This window comes from Zootoca vivipara, chromosome 7 (genome assembly GCF_963506605.1).
Source record: "Zootoca vivipara chromosome 7, rZooViv1.1, whole genome shotgun sequence".
Lineage (NCBI taxonomy): Eukaryota > Metazoa > Chordata > Lepidosauria > Squamata > Lacertidae > Zootoca > Zootoca vivipara.
This window is the reverse complement of record NC_083282.1, coordinates 50,116,201-50,137,204: the sequence shown is the minus strand read 5'-3', so window position 1 is coordinate 50,137,204 and position 21,004 is coordinate 50,116,201. Positions and strand designations below refer to the sequence as shown.

The window sequence follows — 21,004 nt, the reverse complement described above, 5'->3', positions numbered from 1 at the left end:
TATCAAAGCCCTATTGGAGTGGAAGCATACCAAGGCCATAGGTTCAGCCTGCCAGACATCAGGGCCGGCCCTCCCCTACAGGAGGGCAAAGTGAATTCCTCCCACCAGCTGCTGGGATTCACAGATGGGGAGAGGAGCATTGTGTTCAGGTTCTGCTTGTCTGATGGGCATCATTTTCATCCCACCTGCCCTCCAAGGAGCTCAAGATGGTGCACACGGTTCTGTCTCTCCCAGTTTTATTCTCACAACAACTCTGTGAGGTAGGTTAGGCAGGGAGGCAGTCACTGGCCCCAGGTCACCCAGTGAGCTTCATGACTGAGTGTGGATTTGAAGCCTGGTCATTCTCACCACTCTGGCCATTTCCATTTTCTGCTTTTAAACAACCTGATAAGACAAAGGCGTTAATGTTATCAAGGATCCCAAAGACCCAAGAACCTTGTCCATATCCTCAGTTACCACAGTAATTAAACCTCATCCACAGACACACTCAACACCAAGAACTCCTCCTTAAAAAGGCTATGCTCAAAGCAGCGGTGTAGCTAGCCACCTGGCTGCCCAGGGCGGCAAACCCTAAGGCACCCCGTCAGGGGGCGGGGTGTCCGCCGCGCACCACGATGCATGCATCATGATGCATGCAGCGCGGCACATGCGCACACAGGAGGCATGTGGCATGGCGGTGCGGCAAACCCCACGAGCAAGCCACGGAATGAGGCAGTCTTGGTTGCATCGAGCCTTCTCCTCCATGGCAGCGGCCGCGTTGTGCAGCAGCGTCGGCAGCAGCCGTCGGAGGTGGTCAGCCCCGTCCAGCCTGCTGCCCCCCACCCAGCCTGCTGCCCGGGGCGGCGCACCCCCCCGCCCCATATTACTACGCCACTGGCTCAAAGCAGTATCTGCTTCTGTGCCAATATGAGAAGTTTCATCAACAGGAGCTTTGCAAGCACATGACCATTCCCCTTCTGTGGTGCCCGTTAATGACATGCTCAACCTCCCTCAAGTCATAGGAGCCAACTCCTAGGAGCCAAGATCCCTTTGCCCCCCCCATAAAATATTCAAGCCCCAAGTTGATGGGCACTGCCATTCAAATGGCGTGTGCGTGCATCTTGTGATCTATTATGTGGGACAGGGCTTACCTGCTCCCCTCCCCAATATTTTATTCAAGTTGGTACCCCACCTCAAGGTTCACCCAGAAACACTCCATTTATGACGCTCGGTGAAAGTGTTGGTCACAAACTTAGGCTGGAAATGGGGTGGAGAGCTTTAGGCTGCAAACACACACTATATTCAAAGCACATCACCCCTAAAGAGTCATGGGAAGGTGTCGTTTACCCTCACAGAGCTACAATGCCCAACACCCTTAAGAAACTACACTTCCCAGGATTCTTTTCTTGGGGGGTGAGGATATGCTTTAAATGTGCTTTAAATGTATGGCGCCTATGCAGCCTCAAAGGGATGGCAGATGAAATTGAAGCAGGCATCTTCTGGGGTGGCAGTGAGTGTTTACAATGTTGATACTTCTCACCAATCCTTTCCCCCTTTATTAGCGTAGAAAACAATGCTGGAGACTGGGCTATTGGCCTCATGTCCTGTTTGTGGGCTTCCCCTAGGCATCTGGTTGGCCACTGTGGAACACAGGATGTTGGACTAGACAGGTGTTTGGTCTGATCCAACAAGGCACTTCTTAGGTGCTTTTTTATGGATCATGCAGGACAATAATCAAGAGGAGTGATTGTATTAGTTTGCTGCCACCCGACAGCAGCAAAGCCCATTACTCACACAGTAATGGTGTGTGAGTTTTTAAAATGTTCCAAGGCTCTTTATAGCACAGTAATAGTTTCAAAATTTCCTGCTCAGTCACGAGAGCAATAAATTTAGATCTAAATTAAGCAGAGATGCCCAAGTTTCTGTCTGATATCATTGGCACTTAATTGAGGGTGGAGGGAGAGAATGATAACCCAGTCACTCGACGCAACCAGAGCACTGGATATTTTGTATGTTAGGCTGTAATGGCTGTTTTTAAAACATTTATCCAAACCGACAATTTCATATAATCTTATGTAAACATCAAGGGGTTTGATTCGGAATTTAGGTTTCTTTGAGCAAGCAACCTCATTGCTGTGACCACAAAAAAGGCACCATCAGATTAACTGGGCATGAGAATCATTTGCAACGGGGTTATTTGGATAACATGGACACATGCTGGCAGGATTTTGTTTCCCCCCTCAACCTGCTATGCAGATGGACAAGAGACCCAGCATGGCACGCTGTCACAGTATGTATCTGAACGACACATACTGTAACAACACATGCAGCAGACAGATCTGTTGAATAAGGACTTTCGCATTCTGCAGCCCAAAGTAAACAAAAGAAGAACATGAGAAGAACCTGCTGGATCAGGCCAATGGCCCATCTAGACCAGCATCCCATTCTCACAGTAGCCACCCAGATTAGATCTTTCATGAATTTGTCCAATCCTCTTTTAGAGCCATCCAAATTGGTGGCCGTCACTGCTTCCTAAGGCAGCAAATTCCATAGTTTAACTATGTGCTGTGTGAAAAAGTACTTTCTTCAGTCTCTCCTGGATCTTCCAACCGTCAGCTTTATGGGGTGTCTGAGAGTTCTAATGTTATGAGAAAAAGAGGGGCGGAAATCACTATCTGCTTTCTCCATGTCATGAATCATTTTGTGAACTTCCTCTGTGTCACCTCCTACCCACCTTTCCTACAAACTGGAAAGTCTCAAATTCTGCATGATCCCCTTAATTGTTTTGGTTGCCCTTCTCTGAACCTTTTCCAACTCGACAATCTCCTTTTGAGGTGGCCATGCTGAACTCCCAAGGTGTTGTTTTTTTAATACTAATTGGCTACCTAGCTGAGTTCTACATGAGCGATAGGACCACAGAGTTGGAAGTGACCTCAACGATCATATATTGCAATCCCCAGCTGATGCAGGAAATCTGCTACTACAGCATCCCTTACATTTAGTGGATTTTAGCCATGCTCCAGACCCACTCATTGCTTTTACGTGCAGCACTTGCACTGGTATTGAGGGGTGTGTGTGCCAGGATTCCAGAGTGCAGTGCCCATGAAGAGCAGTGCAAAGTTTACCATCTTTGCAGCTGAAGAGAAAAATTAAACTGTAACAGGCCCATATCTTTCTTGATTAAAGCAAACCGGGCTGATCTGCAAATTTGGTTGGTCTTGTTTTACCAGTTTAGCACTCATAGCTTTCAACAAAAAGAACCATAGTTTTTGTGGGAATGCCTACTGTTCGCCACAGATCTTCCTTGGATTCCACTTTATGCTTGTGGTACTGGTGGGGAGAGCAAAGATCAGAGAGATGGAGGTTGAGAGCAAGAAAACTAACTGCCCTGGACTCTGCTGCTTGATGCACTCCAAGAGTAACACCAAATTTGTTGGCGCTTCTATTGCCTGTCTGTGTGATGATGGGTTGCGATGTCACCAGTGTAGGCTGTTACACTTGCAGTGCCAAACATTGCAGATTAAGTTGCATAATGTTGGCCTTTCCTGAAGCTGGTCTCTCTCCCCCCCCCTTTCTTTTTTCTTTTAAGGGAGTCTGCTGGAGGGAGGGCGTTAGGTCTAAGCATGCCTGATGGATAATTCTTCATTCCTTTAATGCATTTGCAAGCCAAGATAATTGATGGATGTTTAACAGGATGTATTTCCGACAGTTGGGCTGGAGAAATGGACTCTCATTACTCTGCAAATGTTTCTTTTTACTATTGAACTCTTTTGTTTCAATTGATCTCTGCATTTCCCATCATTTGCTGCTCATTAATAATCCCCTCCCGAAGCAGCTGTTGCCTCCAGCCCTCTCCTCCTTCGCCCAAGCCATCATCAGTCATCTCTGCAGCCTGGCGGCAAGTCCTGCTAAGGATGCCACATGGCGGGGGTGGGGGGTGGGGGGAGGTGGGAGGGAATCTGTGTGCTCCTGAAGACAGAATTACTAAGAGCTACAAACAGAAGGAAGGAGACTAATTGCTGTTTATTTTCAAACTGGATGCAGAAGCATGTTAGGCAAGCAGACCCTAACAAGACCAACTCAACAGCTCATAGTTCTTGCTTGGGCTTGCAGAAGAGGATGGGCTCATGTATGTGTGAATAGTGTGCCAGTGAGTCTTCAATTCTAGACTCACTAATCTGGAAGCAGCAGTGCTTCTAGATGGGCATTTATTGCAGGACAGGTGTGGCTTATGCATGCAAGTTTTTTGTAGCGTGCACACAACACTGTGGGCATCAAAATGCCATCCCATATTTCCCCCCCTCCCCCTAAGAAAAAAAAAACACCCTGCCAAACTGAGGGCAGAATCTGTAAAACACTATTCAGGATGTGCTAAGGTGTTTTCAGAGCATGCATCACTGCTTCTGGGTGGAATTCCATCATATATCAGCAATTTTAGGTTAGGCTATTATAGTGGCTTGGGAGGTCTTGCGCAGCAAACCCACTTCCCCAGAAGCCTGTACTTTTTGCAATAAGGATAGTGAAGGGGGAATGCACTGGAAGGTGTGGGGACCTCCCTGCAAACAAATAAGAAGTAATAATAATAATAATATATTATTATTATTATTATTATTATTATTATTATTATTATTTATACCCTGCCCATCTGGCTGGGTTTCCCCAGCCACTCTGGGTGGCTTCCAAAAAAAATATTAAAATACAATAGTCATTAAAAGCTTCCCTAAACAGGGCTGCCTTCAGATGTCTTCTAAAAGTCTGTTAGTGCTCGTTGAATAGCTAAACTCAGTCTCATTTCCCTGCAAACAAATCAGGATGGATGCTCAATAGCCAGGTTGTCTGAAAGGGCCTCTACATATAGCAGCACCTTCTGTATTCATCGTGGAGACTTTGGGCTGCATCAGGCCCAGAAGCAAAAGACCACATTCAGGAGGTCTGGTCACCATATACACACTGCACAGGTCTCTAATCTATCTGCATGGCAGAGAGACAGAAGGGACCAAGTTCCTGCCAATGGATCAAGCGTCCAAATGACGCAAGGTGTTTGGATAATGCCTCATAAACCTAAGATTGTACCTTCTCCGTCATCATTGGGGATGTGTCAGAGAGCCACAGCTAGATTCCAGTATGGCTCTCTTAAAAGGCCTCAAAATGATTCCCATAAAATGCATCCTTTCGAAATGTTGAATGATGTATATCTCTCTAATAATTTCTGGGACAGGCTCTGCCACTCACCACAAAATTCTGAACATGTGTACTCAAAAGTAAGTCCCATTGCATTCAGTGGGGCTCACTCCCAATGACCAAGCGTAAGATTGCAACGCAGGTGGCGCTGTGGGTTAAACCACAGAGCCTAGGGCTTGCCAATCAGAAGGTCGGCGGTTCGAATCCCCACGACGGGGTGAGCTCCTGTTGCTCAGTCCCTGCTCCTGCCAACCTAGCAGTTTGAAAGCACATCAAGTGCAAGTAGATAAATAGGTACCGCTCCGGCGGGAAGGTAAACAGTGTTTCCGTGCGCTGCTCTGGTTTGCCAGAAGCAGCTTAGTCATGCTGGCCACATGACCCAGAAGCTGTACGCCGGCTCCCTTGACCAATAAAGCGAGATGAGCGCCGCAATCCCAGAGTCGTCTGTGACTGGACCTAATGGTCAGGGGTCCCTTTACCTTTACCTTTAAGATTGCAACCTAAAGGCAGTAATTGGCTAATACTACTAGTAAATTTTTAAAGAAATTGGGCAAATAATACCTTAAAACAGCTGGCTTCAACCATTTAAGACCCAGGTCCATTTTTAGCCTGAGCATGCATTTGGGGACCCATTTCTTAATATTTTACCATATATTTGCATACCATATATTGGCAGTGCTTGTGACACACCAGTTGAAGATTAAACAGCCAGATGCTCCGAGTAGAAGGAGATGGACTACACTGTTGAAGTTTCCTTAATCTGCCCTCAACAGGAGGAAGGATCCTGGGTTTCATGGGTAAATAAGCCATTTGTCTTAACTACTGGTATATAGTCTATTCTTCAGGAGATTTGTCTGCTGGCTTCATTTGTGTGGTGGTAGAACACGCCTTCAAATGCACTGTGGGCAAGGATTCTGCACTCGTCCCCAAGGAATTAAGCATCTTAGCTGACCTTATTGGGCCTTTGATGTATACAGCATTTCTGACTGCATAATTACAAGCTACTGCCAAGTGAATAACTACTAGGTTTAAAAACAAAACAGCATCAGTGCACGGCATGGAAACTACATAGTCCCAGAGATGAGCTGGCAATTATCCTGAGAGTTGCCATATAACTATCAGGAAATTAGACAGGTGGGTGGGTGGAGGAAATCAAAGATCAATTACTGCACTACTTGTCTGCTTGAGGAACCCTTAGTGGTTTGGGCAGAAAGTAACTAGATAACAGCCTCTGGTTACAAAACACTTTTGTGGTCAATGGGTACCTTGTAATTAAAAGAGTATTTTTGTCCTAAGCGAGTTTCGAAGAAGGCAGCTAGGGAAATGTTCTCCATTTGGGGAAACATTTTGACTTCTGAGCATTTGCAATTCCAGTTCTCAAGCATGTTAAACGTTGCCATGGGCATAGCCAGGGTTTATTTTAGGGGGGACAGGCTTATGTTTTTTTGGGGGAGGCAGAACTGAGTTATCTGCAACGCAATTGGTCAGTTAGTTCAGTATTTTTATTTATTTACTTGATTTTTTTGGGGGGGGGTAGCTGCCCCCCTGCCCCCTGCTGGCTACCCCCATGAAAGTTGCATTTTATTAAATCAAAAGTGAGCAGAGCAGAAGGCACCCAAAGGTGGAGAATGGAGAGAGAAAAGCACAGATTTTTCTGCTGTGCCGCAGCAGTTAAGCAAACCTTTTAGAATGAAAGAGCACTTTTTGCAACCTTTTGAAATGATTCTGTTGCCCATAGAGGGTATCCCCCTAACATTTCTAAAGAAGAACCCGAATCTCCTGCCCCTGCTACCTCTGCTGATTAATGCTCCCTGCTTGCCCGTTTCCCCAACTACCACTGGTCTTTCTCCGCAAAACTGTACTTTGGCTGGAAAGCTTGAGTTGGGCTGCATCAATAGGAGTATAGCATCTAGATCTAGGGAAGTAATAGTACCTCTGTATTCTGCTCTGGTCAGACCTCACCTGGAGTACTGTGTCCAGTTCTGGGCACCACAGTTCAAGAAGGATACTGACAAGCTGGAACGTGTCCAGAAGAGGGCAACCAAAATGGTCAAAGGCCTGGAAACGATGCCTTATGAGGAACGGCTTAGGGAGCTGGGTATGTTTAGCCTGGAGAAGAGAAGGTTAAGGGGTGATATGATAGCCATGTTCAAATATATGAAAGGATGTCATATGGAGGAGGGAGAAGGGTTGTTTTCTGCTGCTCCAGAGAAGCGGACACGGGGCAATGGATTCAAACTTCAAGAAAGAAGATTCCACCTAAACATTAGGAAGAACTTCCTGACAGTAAGAGCTGTTCGGCAGTGGAATTTGCTACCAAGGAGTGTGGTGGAGTCTCCTTCTTTGGAGGTCTTTAAGCAGAGGCTTGACAGGCATATGTCAAGAATGCTTTGATGGTGTTTCCTGCTTGGCAGGGGGTTGGACTGGATGGCCCTTGTGGTCTCTTCCAACTCTATGATTCTATGAGTGAAGAGCTTGGATGTCTAGTCTGATATTAGCTAATGACTTATTATCAGCAGCCGGAATATTAATTGCTGACAAACGGAAGACCGACAAACAACCTTCTGGGTGGCTAAATAAAATATGAACTGCAGCAAAATTAGGCTGTAATCCTATGCAGGTTTACTTGGATTAAGTCTCGTTGAACTCTGAGTTCCTCCCCATGGGGATGGTTTATTTGAGTCTGGCAGGCTGCCCCACTGCAGACATGCACTGTGAATGTGGGCAGCATTGGGCAGGGGCCATTATGGGGTACAACAGTTTTTGTATGTGTGAGCCCCCATTCTCCTTATTCATTCATTGCATTTCGATCCCACCTTTTTCTCCAAGGAGCTCAAGGTGGCGTACGTGGTTCTCCCCCTCCTCATTTAATCCCCACAACAACCCTCCGAGGTAGGTTAGGCTGAGAGGCAGTGACTGGCCCAAGGTCAGAGAGCTTCCCACACTTCAACCACTACACCACCCTGGCTGTTTCTTCACGTGATTCTCATCATGTTGTTCTGAAGGCCCAAATATGTTTCCTAGTGTGTGGTGTACCAACAGTCGGAGGCACCTTCAGGCTCCCTGATTCTACTCTGGTACATACAGTACACAGCCAGGGCTCAGGTAGCACCAGAGAGCCATACTATGAGAGTCCTTGCCCTTTTTTTGCTTTCATTATAGTCAGAGTTAAGTAGGCAGGAAGTCATGATCTGCTCTGGGCAGCATGGAACCATAGATTCTGGTGGCTTTGTCAGAAATATTGTCACTGTCAAATTCCAGCTTTTTTAAAGGGAAAAGGGTTTCTAGACCTCATGGGTGCTGAGAGGGTCATACACAGCTGTACAGATGGGCGTTATCAGTGTCCAACTGTTTGTGCGTATGCCCCTCGAATGAGCAAATATGAGGGAAAGGCTTGCTTGCCGACACTACTCCAGAGTGTGCCCGCCTGCCTGCCTTGCGAACTGTGTGTTCTGAAGCAAGGAGGCACTGGGGCAGCTGTCAGGCTCAGATAATCTTCTGAGAATTAGCAATTGTTCACTTGAATGTCATTTCCATCTTTAATTGGAACATGAGCTGAAACAAAGCAGCATCCAGGGCTCCAGGAGTCTGATAAGACACCACTGGGGAAAACCTTTTCTCTCCTTTCAAACGTTTTGTGTGAATCTGCAATGAGCTGATAAAGCAGAGAACGTCCTGCCTTCTCGGGGAAATGGCTGCGGAACACACACACACACACACACACAACACACAACACACACACAGCATCCCCCTCCCCTGCCCATCGCTGCCGCCACCCAAGGAGGAGATGGTGGTACATTTGCAATGGAAATAATGGGGGAGATGGCAATAGCAACAGCCCAGTTGGCGTGGCCAACATGGACTAGAAATGGCGTGAAGTGGAGCAGCTTCTTTTAAAGAAAGTCGAAGGTTAGGTTTGCAGGGTCAGATAGGCTACATAACTAATCCAAGAGAACATAAGAGACTGTTGGACCAGCCAATGGCCCCTCTAGTCCAGCATCCTGTTCTCATAGTGGCCAACCACATGCCTGTGGGAAACCCGCTAGAAGGATTCAAGCGCACAAGTCCTCTCCTCTCCTGTGGGTTGCAGCAACTGGTACTTGGAAGCATTGCAGCCGTCAACTCTGGAGCCTAGTAGCCATTGATAGCCTTCTCCTCCATGAATCTATCTAATCTACTTTTAAAGCCATCTAAGTTGGTTACCACTGCCTCCTGTGGCAGTGAGTTCCATAGTTTAACTATTTCCAGTTGGAGGTTGTTCCATTAGGGCAAGTGGGACAAGGCCCCACCAACTTTGATCTGCCCTCAGGCCCAACTGGCCTGCCTTCTTTCTTACCACCAGCCCTGGGGGTGGCACTGGCTTCCTCCTTCTCCTCCTCTGTCACAGTTCTGTCTACATCATAGTTGGCAGGGAGGAAGTGGGGTAGAGACCTAGAATTAATGGGCTCCCTATGCCATTGGTTCCAGCTCGCCTTCCACCCAACCAATCCCAAGGGACACCAGCCACCACTGTAAGGCCAAATGACACTCTAACCAGCATCTATCAAGACAGCAATGTTCCAGCACATTACTCAGCTTTGGAGCTTCATCCAATTATCCAGAAATTGAGCACGTCACTAATATTGATTGCTAGCGTAAGCTAAAAACCTGGAGCCCAGTACCCTGGCTCTTCCTTAATCTCAGAAATTAGCTTCTTCGCCATCTCTCTCAAGGTTTCCCTCCTCATGATTATTTATAAATTGTAATTCTGCAAATTCAGCATTTATTAATTAAAAGGGCTGGAAAACCCCTTTAGCATTAAAATTTCAAAAGAAGGAAACATGGAATGCACAGGAAATGTACAAAGAATACTTCAAGCCACTAAGGGGCTGGAAAGTGAAATTGGTGTGACAGAGCCAAACCACATATTACACACCGTTCCATGTGACTTTATTTATTTTCATGTATTTGTTTATTTAACAAATTTATTTTATTTAACAAATGGGTCCCCCCCACACACAAAATGACCCTGAATTTTTTGAATGCTACATTTGTGTTTTATGCAACATTTTATGCTGTTTTTAAGCTGTTTTTTAAGTCACTTTTAATTAATGTTTCATATTTGCTGTTAGCCGCCCTGAGCCCGGTTTTCAAACCAGGAAGGGCGGGGTATAAATAAAAATTATTATTATTAACCACCTCATTAAACAAAGCCATAGGAGCAACATTCAGGAGAAAAATAGAATAAACCACAAAAACACAAGCACCCTTGGAAATAACAGTCTTTATTAGTGCTTATTTACATATCACCATTTGCAACATTTTTACAGTATGCCTGTTCTGAAATACACCCCAGAGTTCAACGGGATTAACTCCCCAGGCACATATTTAAAGGACTGTTTACAAAGTGTCTTGCACATATTGCATCATAGGTAGGGGACTGAAGCTGAGAGACAAAGCCACTCAGTCTAATTCACCACAAAAATGGGCTCTGAGTTCAGCTTTCTGGGTTCCAAGTCTGTCTATCCACCAGGCTGAACAACATGCACCTTTTGATCTATAGCCACACACCTACACTTCTATCAGAGCAATTATAAAAAGGTAAAGGGGCCCCTGACCATCAGGTCCAGTCGTGTCCGACTCTGGGGTTGCGGCGCTCATCTCGCTCTATAGGCCGAGGGAGTCAGCGTTTGTCCGCAGACAGCTTCCGGGTCATGTGGCCAGCATGACAAAGCTGCTTCTGGCGAACCAGAGCAGCACACAGAAACACCGTTTACCTTCCCGCCGAAGCGGTCCCTATTTATCTACTTGCACTTTGATGTGCTTTCGAATTGCTAGGTGGGCAGGAGTTGGGACCGAGCAACGGGAGCTCACCCCGTTGCAGGGATTCGAACCACCGGCCTTCTGATCAGCAAGCCCTAGACTCTGTGGTTTAACCCACAGCGCCACCTGGGTCCCATAGAACCAAGAAAAAAGAGGGTTTACCACACAAGGGGCCGCCTTCTCAAATACACCAGAGCTGGGGAACCTGTAGTCCCCCAGATGGGCCAGCAGTCAGGAATATTGAAAGTTATGGTTCAATGACATCTGGAAGGCCCACCGTCTGATACAGTCAGTCTCGGACATAATCAAGGTCATGGGAGATTCTGTGCAGGGAAACCTTTCCCTGTGGGCTTCTCCAGCTGCTTTTTAAAATTATTATTATTGTGTGCCTTCATGGCGACTTATGCTCATGATGGCAATGGGGAGGTTATACACAAACCTGCTTTGCAAAAGTTCCAGGGCAGACACGTTGCTTCCTTTCCAATCGGTGCACGTCCTGTAATTTCCTGCTGAAATTCTGTAACTTCTGACACCAATGTTCTGTAACTTCTCACACTAATGTTCCATGTGTGTGTGTGTGTGTTGCTTTCGTCACTGCCTAGGTAAAGGTAAAGGGACCCCTGACCATTAGGTCCAGTCGTGATCGACTCTGGGGTTGCGCGCTCATCTCGCATTATTGGCCGAGGGAGCCGGTGTATAGCTTCCAGGTCATGTGGCCAGCATGACAAAGCCACTTCTGGCAAACCAACCAGACAGCAATACTGTAATGCCGTATCATTCAGGAAGCATCACAAAACAACCAATAAACCATAAAGTTGTGTGGACAGTCCAGGATAAGCCCACCGCAAATGCACTATTGCAGTGTCAGTGGCACCTTAAAAAACAAGCAAACCATCCTTCTGATCTGGAAAGGTCTACAATATAATGCCTGCCTATGGAGCACAGCTGAAAATAAAGATCCTGCTCCAGCCTTGTGCAACTCAGCTCCCTTCCATGGATGCCTGCCTCTCTTGTGCAACACAAACATGCATTGTCAGGTATATATTGTGCCAGTTAAGCGAATTCCCCCACTCTGTGCCTCTTGGAGACTCGTGCTCCCAACCATCCAGTTCCGCAGCCCTTCCGTCTCTCCATCCTGTTTTGTTATTTTTATTTTTCCTCTCCCTGTTCGATCTCAAAGGGTCGCCTTGCTTCCTCCCCCCCCCCCGCTTTCCTGTTTCCTCGCAGTGACCTGCTTTCCCGGCAGAGGTCATGTTTCCCACATTGGGCGGCTCGAATTTCCCCCAGATTTTCGAAGCGCTTGCATCTCCTGTCTGCTTTTGTGCCTCACTTTGGGACACGCCCCGAGCAGGGAGAGAGCGAGAGCGAGGCTGGGAAGCAGCGAGAGAAGGGCCTGGCTCTATTGTTTCTGCCCCATCAGCACATGTATTGCTCACATAAGCAGAGAGCCCCAGCGGGCTGCCACTTGGGATCAGCAGATTGGAATGCTGTGAGCTTGCAGAGTGTGGTTTCAGCGAGACGTTATCTAATGAAGGAGGGAGGAGGAGGGTGGATTAAGCCAAACCCACAGCACCAGCTTTCAATTAAACCAAGGGAATGTGCTGCCTCTCAATCTGATACAGTAATCTCTCTCTCTCACACACACACACACATGTATATATATGTATGTATATATACATACCCCCAGTTGGCTCCTGATGGGATCTTGCAAAGGTTCAGATCCTGGCTGGTGCTAAATATTGTTAAAAGCACATGCAGAGTCTGTGCTGCTCTTATGCACCTGAATATCTCCTACCAATGCCCCATTTGTTAAAGCCAGTACCTTGTAGGAAAGCTTTGACCACATCTTTATGCAGCACATCTCTGAGTGGTAACAAGGACCCACGGAACAATGGTTATTGTGGCCTATTACTAGAGAAAGGTGCAGGCCAGGGTAGGGAAGCTGTGGGTCTTGGCAGATGTTCTGGGACTACACAACTCCCATCATCCTGGGCCACTGTGCTGGCTGGGGCAGATGAGATCTGGAGTCCAGTATTATCTTGAGAGCTACAAGTTCCCCAGCCCTGGAGAGGTGGTGTCCAGGCAGCGTAGATGGACCAGTTTGTCTGACTCAGGGTATGGTGGCTTCCTGTGTATCTATACATTTCCATGCCTTTTCCTACTGTTTAGTGAAGAGAAAACCAAGACTCAAAATGGGAGCCCCCTCCCAACAGGGATCATGTCCCTATAGGTCTATTTTCTTATGGGGTTCCCATATGTATAGGGTCTTCTCCCTGTACGTCCACCATTTGCAGGGAAAACAAAGACACAAGGGTCGCCTGTGCTGAGAAATAAGCAAAAAAGATATTCAAAAAAGATGTGGAACTCTGGCCAAACGTAGCCCTCCCTAAAAGTATCTTGACATAGAGACAACTGATTTATGTGCAACTGGGTGCACTCAGAAGAGGTGGACCGTAAAGAGTATTATCAAATTTACGCCTGACAGGTTATTGGTTCTAAGCACCTTTTGGAAAAGTAATTATGCATATTGAATCATTCTCCTAGGAGCACTGCAATGGCTGGAAGAGAGCGAGAGCCAGCTTAGCCTTGCATCCTGTCTCTGACATAACTCTGTGCAGGAGGCTTTAGAGGAAGTGCAAAGCTTTGATAAAAGCCCATCATTGTGTGCTGAGATCCCGTCAGAAGCAGAGAACAGCTCCCCTGACTCCCAGATGGAGAGGGATCACCAAATGGCTTGAAGCCTAAACACCCAGAGCCTTTGCAATGCCCATCCCAACTAATATGAGGGTGCTCATCTCACTCACTCTCCTTTGAATCTCACAACCTCCTTGCCTTGACAATAACCTGAGGCAGGGAGTTCCATGGGTTGGTTGTTCTTTATTTGTAGTTATTTGCTCTGCTTTGTAATTAAGTGTAGATGTCAAGATTAGGATCTCTTTTATGTCATTGGTGTCAGTTTCTTTTCTGAATGGTTTATCCAAGAATAGATCTTTTTCTATTTTCTTCCATGAACAGATAACTTTTCATCCAACTGCTTAATTCTAATGTCAACTTGTGCCCTTCTCTTAACAGGGCATTATTCCTGGTTCCTCCTGCCATATATTCAGTGCCCATCTAGTCTTGATCTGTACTTTTTATTGCTGGTTTCATTAACATGGTGGTTATATTGGCAGATTCTGGCCTGTCGGGCTTGCCATGAATTTCCAGGCTGCATACACAGTATGACTGCAACAAAGAAAGACAAAGCAGACACATATGGATAGGCATAAGACAGCGGTTTGCTCCGCTGAATTTAATCTGGGTAGTTTTGACCTACCAATTCTCCCTTCCCACCACTCTGTTTTGCACACAGTGTGAAAACATTTTGTTTAACAATTAGATCATTGTTTCCAAGCATTTCTGCAGGGAAATGTCATCAGGTCCAGCAGCAAATCTAGGTGAATGAAGAATACCTAGAAGATTACAACAGTGAAATAAGCAGATATCTGGGGGAGCAACAGAACTTCAGTGACACTTGTGTAAAGATGCTTCTAGATGGGGGCTTATTACCGGTATTGCAAACAGGTTATTATCCCATGCCAATGATGTTGCATGGATTATGCTACTCAAAAACCCATGGATGCATGAGGAGCACCCATCCCACAAACCCAACATCCTATGGGGAGGCCCAAGATGCATCAACAGGATTGCCCACTGTTGTTTCAAGTGCAAGTCCAACCTGTTCAATCTTTTATTTTCTCTGTCCTTGATCCTTCTGGTCTCACATCTGCTCTGTTTATCCCACTACCCATTGCTTCCTCTTTGTAGCCAATAAATTCAGCACTCGTGAAAGCAACATTTAGTGGGAAAGGTGCTTTCTGCTGATCATAACCCTTACCTAGTTGGATAGAGCATATGGATTAGGAAATGGGAAAGCATCCATTTAGCTCAGTTGTACATCATCTGCTTTGCATGCAAAATGTCCCAGGCTCAATCCTAGCATCTCCTGGTAGGACTGGGAATGACTCCCTATCTGAAACCCTGCTCATGTATTGATGATACTGAGCTAGATGGACCAGTGACCTGAATTACTATATAAGACAGCTTCCTATGTTGTTTGGATGCTGCAGGAGGTCTTACATACAGGGATTATTTATTTAGACCTAGTGTTTCCAGTAAAATGCCACTAGTGTTGTTTAATTTCTTTTATTGAGGGCAGTGCTTAATTTCTGAAAGTGGAGAGGCTAGTGCATGACCTTGGCTGGAAGGATGCTTGGGGCTTAGCTGTAATTATGTTGAGGGGGAAACACTCTGCACATGCTTCAAGGCACTCACGTTTTATAGATACTTTCCAGCTTTCAGCACGTGGTGTCTAGACTGCAGCATTTGTCTGCTAAGCAATGCTGTGTGTTTTTGTTGTGCGTGCCTCACTCCCATTTTAATTGTGCAGGAGTCTGGTTGGGTAACCTTGCTCACCTCTCTAGGCTTGTGAGTTCCTTGTAGCCCAACGAGATACAGTGTGTGTTTCCTCAGAAATGTCTCACTCAGGCCCTAACGGCACTATACATGTAAAGCACCACGATGCCACATTAAGCAGCCATGGCTTCTGCCAAAGAACCATGGGAACTGTAGTTTGTTAAGGGTGCTGAGAATTCATAGGACACCCCTAGTCCTCTCACAGAGCTACAGTTCCCAGAGTTCCCCAGGAAGCTGGGTTGATTGTTAAAGCACTCTGAGAATTGTGGCTTTTAAATTCAATGGGTTTAGTTTGACTAGACATTAGTTGGTTATGCCCCAGGCGAAGCTGACTTATATTGAGCCAGCCTATTGGTCCATCTAGTTCAGTATTGTCTACAGTGACTAGCAATGGCTCTTCAGGCTTTTAGGCCAGGGATAGTTTTTGGGCCTAGAGACCCTGGGGATTGAACCTGGGACCTTGTGCAGAGAGCTTCCCGTTTGACACAAGTTTGGGGACCTCCTGGCAGATACCAAAAGAGGGCCAGAACCACATCTTCAGCAATACATGCTGCAGTTTTCTCGCTTGCATCCCTGTCACCCGAATGTGCATGTTTTAAATTTCACTGAAATGTATACAACTGAGAGGAGGAGGAGGAGGAGGAGGAGGAGAGGAACAGGAATGAGTCACCGTGGAAAAGAGCAGACTGTATGGGAAATCAAGATTGAAGTTCACTGTCGCCATGGCGGGGCGGGGAAGAGGGTGGAGAAGATGGCGAAAGTCTGTCAGGTCTGTGGGAGGAAGCAGGACTGGAATGGCAAGCATATTGCAAGGGCAGTAGCGCTTTGTAACAGCTTCAGGGCAGGGTGTAGGGGAGTTGAGTAACTGGAAGTCAGTAGCATCTCTTGGCACATTTGGTTCATAGCAATGCAGGATGCCGACAAGCCTTTTCTTTCTTGCAAACCAGCACCTGGTTATAAAAGGGACTGGAGGCGGCAGATCACTACTAGGTGTGAGCACATCAGGGCGAAGGGTGGGAGCCAAGGAGGGTGCGCTAATGTGGCGGCTGTGGCTGATGGGAGTTGTTGTTCAAAACATCCAAAGGGAACCAGCCTGCTCTGGGGAATTTCTTTTCATTACTGCCTGGACCTCTTTGCTGGAGACGCCTGACGGGGCTTTTTAAAAAGCCTGATTGGACTCTGCCATCAAACTCTGCCTTCTCACACTTGCTCCTCCCCCTCCCTCCCCCTTGCACCTTATATGGCTGCCACAAAAACCTCAGCGTTAGCTACTGTGCTCCACGTTCCACCTGCACCTTGCAGCCACTTCCGGTATCACTACGTAGCAAGGCTGTGTGCGATGGCTAGCAGTTGCATTTCTCACATTTGCAGACGTTCGGCCTGCTTCCCAGAAGGCAGCACAGGTGAATTGGCAGCGTGAGCTTGGCTGACAGGAATCAACTGGGCTCCTTGCCAGCTTCCGCCACAGCAGCCCTCAGCTGGAGACATGCAAAGTTCCAGGCTGGGGAAAGGCTTAAAGGGCATGCCACCTGGCTCTGTGTTCTCTGGGAGGGACCAACTGGCATCTCCACCAGTTTATTGCAACCAATGCTGCTAGGAGATTTGCATGTCTCCTGGTTGAGCGTCAGGTCAAAAACAGCTGGTAGGGAGCTGCCTGATACCCCTCCAGCCTCCCACAGCTGACGCTCAGCTAAGAAACTGATTCACCAAGCAACTGAAACCCCCCTTGCAAGCAGCTTGGAGTTTCAGCTTCCTGCATGCAGCTCCAGTGATGATTCTTCATAATTTGCACCATTTCCCCCATTATTATATTTCTAATAAAAATAAATAATAAATTTGTGAGTCGCATTATCTTGCCTGTGGCAATTGAAACCGACTTGCAAACAAACAAACAAATAACCCCACATGCAGATACATTAAAACCTAGGGTGGGAGGATACATTAAAAACATCCCGCCCACTTCTAAAAGGCCACAGTTAGTTAGAGGCCAAAGGCCAGGTTATAGTGGTAAGTTTTTGCCTGGTGCCAAAAGATATATAATGATGGCACCAGGTGAGCATCCCTGGGGATAGCATTCCACAAATGGGGAGCCACCTCTGAGAAGGCCCGTTCTCATTTTACCACCCTCCAAATCTCCCATGGGGCGGGCATATGAAGAAGAACCTCAAATGATGGTCCAGGTTGGTTCATATCCCTCCTTTCCCCAAACTGTGACTCAAGGCGGCTTATACAAAATAAAACAACACAGATAAAAGACAAAAGCTAAAACCATAAAAAGGTAAAAAAATTCCTTCAGTAGCACCTTAAAGACCAACTAAGTCTTTAAGGTGCTACTGAAGGATTTTTTTTTTAATTTTGTTTCGACTCAGACCAACACGGCTACCTACCTGTAACATAAAAAGGTAATTATTAAAAAGAACTCTAAAAAATTCAAACAAAGGAAAAAAACTATTAAAATACAGATAATAAAAACAGCATGCCATTATTCAAAGCCCTTTCCTTAAAAAGCGGTCAGTTCCCAAAGGCCTTTCAGAACAAAACAATCTTCACCTGCCAATGAAAGGACAAGGAGGGAGCCAGATTCCGGACATCTAGCTTCTCTAGGAGATCTGGGAGAAGTCACTGAGAAGGTCCTCTCCCATGTTCCCACCAAGCATGCTTTTGAGGGTGGCGGGACTGAAAGAAGGGCCTCCCACGAATCTAGGCAGAGAATATGGTCTTTCAGAAGGCCTAGGCTGAAACCTGAAAGCCTAATTTCATGCTGGAGTTTTACCAAGGTGCTGTGACTGTCATCACTTCCAAATCTTAGGAGTTTCCAGAACCACTTGTGGTCACCCTTGAGATCAAGGTTGGCCCAACCACAGAAGCAAGCTAGCCAGCTGCCGAAGGTCAGGGCTGGTGCCAGAGCAGAAGAGCCCTCAAGGGAAGAAGAGTTGGATTACCAAATTTTGAAGTACTTCAAATAAGTGAAGTAACATACATTAGCCATCTAAAAAAGGGGGTGGGTTTAAGAGAATTAAGCATCTAATTAAGTGCCTAATTAAGAGTCTAAAAACTAGGCCTAGGGTGCCAACATTTATGGGTTTCTGCCTCAGCTAAAGAAATCACAAATGCCTTGGGAAAAGAGCTACTGCCTGCCCTTTTTCCTTTTTCAAGCAAACGTCTGGAGGAAATGAGAATTATAATCCATGTTAATGATAGTTTGTAGGAATCTGGCAGCCATATTTAGTCTGCCTCTGGGTTGGGGGACCTGTGGCCCTCTAGATCAGGCATCCCCAAACTGCGGCCCTCCAGATGTTTTGGCCTACAACTCCCATGATCCCTAGCTAACAGGACCAGTGGTTGGAGAGGATGGGAATTGTAGCCCAAAACATCTGGAGGGCCGAAGTTTGGGGATGCCTGCTCTAGATGCTCCTAGACTGAAGTCCCATTGTTCCTGACTCTGCTTGTGGGACTGATGGGAGATGGAGGGACACAGATTATGCACCCTTGGGCCAGATTTAACTAATGTGGAGAAGAGTTGCGTATAGCTAAACTCCTCGCATATACTGTTTCCTTATTTTTCATTTTTATTTTGTTGCTGCTCAACATTCAGAGGGAGGAAGAAAACTTCAATTTGCTCGGGATAGTGGAAAAACAAACATTTTGTTTGTAAATAAATAAATATACAAACCTTGGATTGGCCCTGCCTGAGATATTGCCATCAATGCATTTGGCAAATATATTTAACACCAAACTTCTTTCATTAGGAAGTCAACAGTAAAGGGCTGGTCTGGATGCAGCCTTAACTGCTAAGCCTTCTCACATTGGTATTATTGTAACTATATCAATTTGGGCAAGGAGAAAGGATTCTTATATTATTATCCTCAGAGTGGGGGAAACGTGCCCCTTAGAGAAGCAAATAGTCCTGTGTCAAATAGCAAAGATGTGAACCATCTCCCAGGCTAGGAAGAGATGCCGGTGGTGGTACTGATGATGGAGAATACTAGGTTATCAAACCTCCCTGTGGCTGAATTGCTTTCATAGCTGGATGTTGTAATCCTAGCTCCTCCAGCTCTTGGTGTGCCCCGTCATAGTCATGCTGCAGACAGGTGTTGTGAAACCTCCACGCCCACTTCAAGCACCTGCAATAATTTCGCAGGTGCATCTGAGATCCAAGAGTATCCGACAGGCTATGTAGGGCAGCCTTTTAGACACCGACAAAGGCTTATACAACACTTCCACTTGGGAGATCCTGATTGGTCCTTGGGGTGATGTCACCATCCTTTATTTCCCATCCTCGCTGCGATGTTCCCGATAAAAGAGTCTGTCCCAAAGAATTTACAGTTTGGCAACATTGGACTTAATAATCAGGATCTGCCACAACTTCATCCCAGTTTATGCAAGGCAGAATGATTCATATATTACCATGTCACAGAGGTTGCATTGATTTCACCTTCCTCCATGCCTGCACATAATAGATGGGGTAGATAATTCCCCCTTAGCCTGGACCTTTGGGGGGGGGAATCTTTAAAATAGAGCTTTTTAACTCTTTCTCCTGCCCTAGAGATTAGGGGGTGTTGTTAATAGGAGGCCCAGAGTCCCCTCTCTCTCTGGGGGGTCTGGGCTGAGGTTGTATCTGCAGAGATGGTTATATTGTGACTAATAATAATAAAAAATTTATTATTTATACCCCACCCATCTGGCTGGGCTTCCCCAGCCATTCTGGGCGGCTCCAACAGAATATTAGAAATTCAATAAAACATCAAACATTAAAAACTTCCCTGCCTTCAGATATCTTCTCAAAGTCAGATAGTTGTTTATTTCCTTGACATCTGATGGGAGAACATTCCAGAGAGCGGGTGCCACTACCGAGAAGGCCCTCTGCCTGGTTCCCTGTAAACTCACTTCTTGCAGTGAGGGAACCACCAGAAGGCCCTCGGCGCTAGACCTCAGTGTCTGGGCTGAATGATGGGGGTGGAGATGCTCCTTCAGGTATACTGGGCCGAGGACATCAGCTCATTAGAAAGACGTCCATCTTCACAGAGGCCAAGGAGTATGGTGTATGAGCTGAAAAGAATTGTTGAGGGAGTTCTTAAGAGACCCCCAGAATAACAAGGATGACCAGCTGCTGGATGACAGCAAAACCCTGGGAGACCGTGGCTTCACCAGCCAGCCAGCACAACTTCAGGCCTCAGTGACAGTTGGCTTGGCCTTCAGGCCCAGTGAAGATGCCTTTGAGCCCCTCTGCATTGACCCTTTCATCAGCCCTCTCTGGAGCTCCCAGACGTGATGAAGCCACAGGACTCTGGCAGCAGCGCCAATGAGCAAGCAGTGCTGTGAGAGCCAGAGGGTGATGGAATGAGCGGCACAACCCATGGTGCCCCTTCCTCATCACCCACTCCCTCCCTCAACTCTCCAGTGTGGAGAGCGACATGGCGCTGTCCCATCCTTCCAATCCAGGTTCCCCTTCAACTCCACCCCTCTCTAAACAGGACCACACTTCCTTCCAAGCCCCTCTCCACTCATCAAACAGAGCAATATTCTCAATTTGGGCTTTGGAAACAGTTCAGCTGTTCTTCTTATTTCTTTTTTACAGGAGGCCCAG

The 21,004-nt window shown here is 46.5% G+C and overlaps 1 pseudogene; it reads left to right on the top strand.

Moving 5' to 3' along the window:
• The window catches only part of LOC118089102 (elongin-B-like), an 83,215-nt pseudogene extending 62,476 nt beyond the window's left edge, over positions 1-20,739 (top strand).
• The last annotated feature ends 265 nt before the right edge of the window (positions 20,740-21,004 follow it).